The sequence below is a fragment of the Pristiophorus japonicus genome, unplaced genomic scaffold (assembly GCF_044704955.1).
Source record: "Pristiophorus japonicus isolate sPriJap1 unplaced genomic scaffold, sPriJap1.hap1 HAP1_SCAFFOLD_252, whole genome shotgun sequence".
Classification (NCBI taxonomy): domain Eukaryota; kingdom Metazoa; phylum Chordata; class Chondrichthyes; family Pristiophoridae; genus Pristiophorus; species Pristiophorus japonicus.
Window position 1 is genome coordinate 801,454 of NW_027252252.1, and position 7,155 is coordinate 808,608.

The 7,155-nt window shown below is 47.9% G+C and overlaps 1 non-coding gene across 1 annotated transcript; it reads left to right on the forward strand.

Annotated features, from left to right (window-relative positions):
- Window positions 1-501: 501 nt before the first annotated feature.
- On the forward strand, window positions 502-573 carry trnaw-cca (transfer RNA tryptophan (anticodon CCA)). The gene has a single exon. It is a non-coding gene; the product is annotated as a tRNA-Trp (tRNA).
- Window positions 574-7,155: the final 6,582 nt, after the last annotated feature.

Genomic DNA, 7,155 nt, shown 5'->3' on the forward strand with positions numbered 1-7,155 from the left:
CTATTTTCTGTGCACGGTAGGATTAACCGGTGCTGTTAAATTTGACAAAAGTTGCCCCAGATTCCTGGTGTTATCGGCAATGAAGGTTTTGAACCAGAATCCTAAAATACAGTGTGTAAAATGGGTTAATATGCATAAGAACATAAGAAATAGGAGCAGGAGTCGGCCATACGCCCCTCGAGTCTGCTCCGACATTTAATACGATCATGGCCGAACCGATCATGGACTCAGGTCCACTTCCCTGCCCGCTCCCCAAAGCACAGGACAAATGATTGAAGTATCGACTGTCCCTCAGTTAGCATTTCTTTCATTGTGCAAAAGAAGGTGAGGGGTTAATTAATGATGCTTTCCCGTGAAAGCAACACAAATGTTTCAGAAAAAAACTTACAGTGACTGGCAGGTGAGTGTCACTTCTGACACCTGGTGGGAATGGGCAGGGATTTTAAAGCCACTTGTATTGTGAAACCTTCATATAGACGAACATCCCACACTTTCTGTGTAGACCTCGTGGCGCAATGGTAGCGCGTCTGACTCCAGATCAGCAGGTTGCGTGTTCAAATCATGTCGGGGTCACTGTATTTTTGGAAATTGTTCTTCCAGAATTAATATTTTCTTTGCTGTTTGGCAATAACCAGACCCTTGCTCCAAAGTCTGTCTCACTGTTTCCCCGGTGTCAGGCAGAGATACGCCTGTTGCCCTCACTTATTTCATGTGACAGGACACAACAGTTAAAAATCAACCTGCAGGTGGCCACACCCAGCACTGAATCGTCAGGATGTCCGAGCAGTCTAAGGTGCTGTGTTCTGTTCGCAGTCTCCTCTGGAGGTGTGGATTTGAATCTGACATTTCTTACTTTTTATCATTAAGTGAAACTCATTGTTTGACACCACAACTCACTCCTAAAAACTGGGATTCAGCAGTTCACCTGCTCGCTTCACATTTCCGTCTGACCTGGTGCTGAAAGTGGAGATGTTTCCGCAGTGTCGCGGTTCACATGTTTGCCTCACAAGTGAAAGCTCCCTGGGCGGGAATGTTTTCTGTAGCTTTCTCCTCATGCATGCTCAGGGGAGAGTTTGTTCTCCTGTGAAAAGTCATAAGATCATAAGCATGGAAGGATTAGGGGCCGGAGTAGGCCATTCGGCCCCTCACGCCTGGTCCACTATTCAAGAAGATCCTCGCAGTTCCTCAACAGCAAGTTTAAACATCTGGTTTTGTTCCTAACATCATTTTAACCGCAGTATTTCCGTAGCGTCATTGTTATCACGTTCGCTTCACACGCGAAAGGATCCCGGGCGGAACGTGATTTTTGAGACTATTTTTGCTGTGAAATAAATTGAACAAAAGTCGCCCCAGATTCCTTGTCACATGAGCAATAAACATTTTAAACCAGTCTCCTAAATACAGAGTGTTATGTCTTGAATAAAGAATCTGACCAGATACTGCAAACTGAAAGTAAGGTGTGACCGTCGTCCTTTATTACAAGTCTCCAGTGTGCCTCTCCAACCTGTGAGGCCTCCTGATGTACAGGTGCTCCCAAGGGATTGTGGGATCCCTTGGGACTCCAGTGGATGAGCCCTCTGATGGTTAAACAAGGTATTTACAGGTTTACATATGTAACAACACTCCCCCCGCACCGCTCCCCCCAGCCTCCCCAAAGTCAGTATTGTAACTATTTACAATTTGAGTCAATCTGTGGCCTTCCTTTCCCTGGTTGAACTTCTCGGTGCAAATGCTGGTTTTGGTGAGTCATTTGTTGGGCCCTCACTGGCCTGCTGGGCGTGGTGAGTCCTGTTGGGCTGCTGCGGGTGATGGGTTCTGCTTCGTGGTCAACCGCTGGGTTGAGTGCCACTTGTGTGTGTGTTGGAGGAGCGAAAAAGGTAGAGTCTATTGTGGGTTGTTCTGGATAGTCCGTGAATCTGAGTTTGGTTTGGTCCCAGTGTTTCCTGCAGGTGAGTCCATATGAAAGTTTGACCAGGAACACCCTACTCCCCTCTTTGGCCACGACAGTGCTGGGAAGCAACTTGGGACCTTGTCCATAGTTCAACATAAATACAGGATAATTAATCTCGATTTCGCGTGACACATTTGCTTGATCATGATATGTATTCTCTTGAAGCCGCCTGCTCTCTACCTGTTTGTGTAGATCAGGGTGGTCTAACGAGAGCCTTGTCTTCAGTGCCCTTTTCATGAGCAGTTCCGCGGAGGGAACCCCGGTGAGCGAGTGGGGTCTTGTGCGGTAACTAAGCAGGACTCGGGATAGGTGACACTGCAGTGAGCCCTCAGTTACCCTCTTCAAGCTCTGCTTGATTGCTGCACTGTTCTCTCTGTCTGACCATTGGATGTTGGTTTAAACGGGGCAGATGTGACATGTTTGATCCCATTGCATGTCATGAACTCTTTGAACTCAGCACTGGTGAAGCACAGCCCATTGTCACTGACAAGAACGTTAGGCAGGCCGTGCATGGCAAACATGATCCACAAGCTTTCAATGGTGGCAGCGGACATCATCTCACATTCAATCCACTTGGAGTACGCATCTACAACCACAAGGAACATTTTACCCAAGAACGGGCCTGCATAGTCGACGTGTGCCCTAGACCACGGTTTGGAGGGCCAAGACCAAAAACTTAGCAGCGCCTCCCTGGGTACATTGCTTAAGTGCGAGCATGTATTACATCTGTGAACGCAGGACTCTAAGTCCGCATCGATACCGGGCCACCACACGTGGGATCTGGCTATCGCTTTCGTCATTACAATGCCTGGGTGGGTACTGTGGAGATCACTAATGAAAGTGTCCCTGCCCTTTTTTGGCACCACTACTTGATACAGTCTGCCTGTATGGACATTTTATCTCTGCGCCGCTTGTACGGCTTTATTTCTTCCTGCATCTCTAACGGAACACTAGAACAACTCCCGTGGAGCACACAGTTTTTTACTAAGGACAATGAGGGATCTGGGCTCATCTAGGTTCTAATCTGTCGGGCGGTAACAGGTGATTGCTCACTCTCGAATGCTTCTATTACCATAACTAAATCTGGGGGCTGTGCCATCTCCACCCCTGTGGTGGGCAATGGCAGCCTACTGAGAGCATCGGCACAGTTTTCTGTGCCTGGTCTGTGGCGGATGGCTTAGTTGTATGCGGACAATGTGGGCGCCCATCTCTGGATGCGGGCCGATGCATCTGTATTTATCCCCTTACTTTCAGAAAGGAGGGATAAAAGTGGCTTATGGTCAGTTTCCAATTCAAATTTGAGCCCAAACAGATATTGGTGCATTTTTTTTACTCTATAAACACATGTTCACACTTCTTTTTTGATCATGCTGTAGGTCCTCTCAGCCTTAGACAGACTCCTGGATGTATAAGTAACCAATTGCAATTTCCCAGATTCATGAGCTTGATGCAATACACACTCAACATCGTATGACGACGCATTACATGCTAGCACCAAACGCTTACATGCATCATACAGCACAAGCAATTTGGTTGAGTATAACAGTTTTCTAGCTTTTACAACGGCATTTTCTTGGCTTTTACCCCATACCCATTCATTTTCTATATGCAGTAAAGCGTGCAGTGGTTCGAACAGTGTTCTGAGACCCGGTAAGAAGATACGAAAGTACTTCAGGTGTCCTGGAAACGACCGCAGCTCCGTCACGTTCTGTGGCCTCGGTGCGTTGTCGATTGCCTCCATCTACGAATCGGTGGGCTTGATGCTGTCCGCCGCAATTCTTCTCCCCACGAACTCCACTTCAGGCGCCAGGACAATGCACTTCGAGCATTTTAACCTTTGCCCCACGCGATTAAGCCGACTAAGAACCTCCTCCAGGTTCTGCAGATGCTCATCTGTGTTCCGACCTGTAACCAAGATGTTGTCCTGGAAGACCACGGTGCGTGCGACCAAATTCAGTAAGCTTTCCATGTTTCTCTGGAATATTGCCGCAGCTGATCGAATCCCAAATGGGCATCTGTTGTGAATGAAGAGATCTTTGTGCGTGTTCATGCAGGTGAGGCCCTTCGATGATTCCTCCAGCTACTGCGTCATGTAGGCTGAGGCCAAGTCCAGCTTCGTGAACGTCTTTCCTCCGCCAGCGTCGCAAAAAGGTTGTCTGCCTTTGGTAGTGGGTATTGATCCTGAAGGGAGAAACATTTGATAGTTACTTTGTAATCACCACAGAATCTGACGGTGCCCTCTCCCTTGAGGACTGGAACAATCGGACTGGTCCGCTCGTTGAATTCGATCGGCAAAATGATGCCCTCTCGTTGCAGCCTGTCCAGTTCGATCTCCACACTCTCTCTCATCATGTACGGTACTGCTCTCGCTTTGTTGTGGATAGGTCGCGCCCCGGGAATTCGGTGGATCTGCACTTTTGCTGCTTGGAACTTCACGATGCCTGGTTCGAACAACGAGGGGAATTTGTTGAAGACCTGGGCAGACGAAATGTTGTCGACGGGCGAGAGCACCCGGATATCGTTCCAGTTCCAGCGTATATTCCCCAGCCAGCTCCTGTCGAGCAGCGTGGGGCCATCGCCTGGTACCACCCAGAGTGGTAACTTGTGTATCGCTCCATCATAGGAGACCTTTACAGTAGCACTGCCGATTACGGGAATCAGTTCATTTGTGTAAGTTCTCAGTTTGGTGCGAATGGGAGTCAGGACTGGCCTTGAGGCCTTGCTGCACCACAATTTATCGAAAGTCTTTCTGCTCATAATGGACTTGCTCGCGCCCATGTCTTGCTCCATTGACACTGGGAGTCCATTTAATTCAACCTTCAGCATTATCGGGGGCACTTTGTGGTAAATGTATGCACCCCATATACCTCTACCTCCTCGGTCTGATGCTCTGGTTCGTTGTGGATCTGCCCTCCTCTGCAACATAGTGGTTTGCAGGATTAGCAGGGTTTTCAGCTTGCCTGCACATTCGTTGCAGGTGTCCCATTGTTCCACAGCCCTTGCAAACGTATCCTTTGAAGCGGCATGAATGGAAACGATGATCACCCCCGCAGCGCCAACAAGGTGTTAATGGCCTTGCATTCATCACCCTTGATGGTGGGCTCTGAGACATCTGCAGACGTACAGCTGCAGGCATGTGAGGCCTGTCCTGTACGTAACGATTTGAAAACAACATTAATTTGTTCACAGTACTTGTACAGCACTCGTGTGCTGAGAGATTTGTTTGGTATTGTCACTGGTGGCGATAAACGCTTGGGCTATCGCTATGGCTTTACCCAAGGTTGGGGTCTCGACTGTCAAAATTAGTTTACGAAGTATTACTTCATGGCCAATGCCAAGTACAGAGAAGTCCCTGAGCATGTGCTCCAAATGTCCTTCAAATTCCAAATGCCTGCAAGGTGTCTTTGCTCGACGACATAGCTCACCACTTCCTGGCCTTCAGACCTTTTGCACATGTAGAACCGGAACCTCACCATCAGAACGATTTCCTTCAGGTTAAGATGCTCCCGGACCAGTGTGCACAAATCAACATACGATTTCTCTGTGCGTTTCGCTGGAGTAAGCAGCTTTTGTATGAGGCCATAAGATGGTGCCCCAGAAACAGTGAGGTGAATCGCCCTTCCTTTGGCAGCATTCGCTTCTCCTTCCAGCTCGCTGGCCACGAAGTATTGGTCGAGTCGCTCCACTAAGGTTTCCCAATCATCTCCCTCCGAAAATTTCTCCAGTATGCCCATTGGTCTCTACATCGTTGCGGTGGGGTTCGTCATCTGTATCTCATTGCCAGTTGTAGTGCATGAATAAAGAGTCTGACCAGATACTGTGAGCTCAAAGTAATTTGTGACCTTAGACTTTCATTGCAGATCTCCAGAGTGCTTCTCCAGCCTGTGAGGCCTCCTTAAGTACAAGTGCTCACAAGGGATTGTGGGATCCCTTGGGACTCCAGGGGATGAGCCCTCTGGTGGTTAAACATTGTATTTACAGGTTTACATACATAACATTTGTTTGCATAAGTTCTATGCAAATTGAAAGGGCTCATTCGGTATTTAAACGTGGAATCTCTCGCAAATTGCTATTAACAACCCTGAAGTGAGAATCATATCCCTGGACCAACGAAACAACTGCTTGACAAGAATGACGATAAAGTTTAACCATTATAAAAGCATGTTATTGTGTGTATCTCTTCTTTGTAGCAGGAGCACACGAGACCGAATCAGTGACTTTGCATTTTTGACCTGTCTTCTGAAGCGCCGCACGGTCCCACTCCGACAGTCAATGAGCTGTTGGGACGTTAGTGTATCCAGGCTGTGGGTGGCCACCCCGAGCGCAGCAGAGGGGTTTCTGCATTAGTTCTGGGTGGGGACAGTATCTTTCCCCTTCTCTCATCCTCTTGTCTATATCCCTGTGCTGTTATTTCTCTGTTTATTCCTCGTCTCAGTTTCTAGTGTTTAAAAGGGAACAAAAGATGAAATGGGTTTCATTGTAGTAAAGAATTTCTCTCGCTCAAAGTTAGATGCACCACCGTTGCACCATGAGGCCTAGGCAGCTAGCCGTTGATATTCAGGTTCACATATAATTATATATAAATATATCTACATGTATTGTAACTGTTCCCTGGTGGTCGAGGGGTTAAGATCCGGCGCACTAACCTGGTAACGATACTCGATCAATTCGTCAAATAAAAATAATTGAGGTCTGTGAGACGATTAGTAATTGCTGTAATCACCATGAATAACCCCATTACTTTCTGTTACGGACCGAGCTTACAGATTCTCTTGTTTCTCCTGCCCGTTGCTGGACTGGTGTTCCGGGTTTAATTTTGAGTTCACTGATCGCGGGGAGACGGTAGGAGCCTCTGTGGCCCCACTGTGAGGATGTGGAAGTGAACACGGTGGCTGGGTGATCCGTGACATTTCTGTAAAGGGCAGCGGAGGAGAAGGATTGAGAACTTTCAGTGTGGGACAGAAGTTGTTTTAGGTGAGCCAACACATTCCTGATCAGCACAGAGGGAGCTCACTGGTCAGCTCCCCTCTGTTGGGGCTACTGTGCCAGAGGTTTCTGTAGTGTAGCGGTTATCACGTTTGTTTTACACGCGAAAGGTTCCTGGTTCAATCCCGGGCGGCAACATTATGTTTAAAGTTGCTTTCGTGGAACAATCCGAAGCGAGTTTTGTCTCCTGGCAAATGCTGTCTGACCTGCTGAGATTT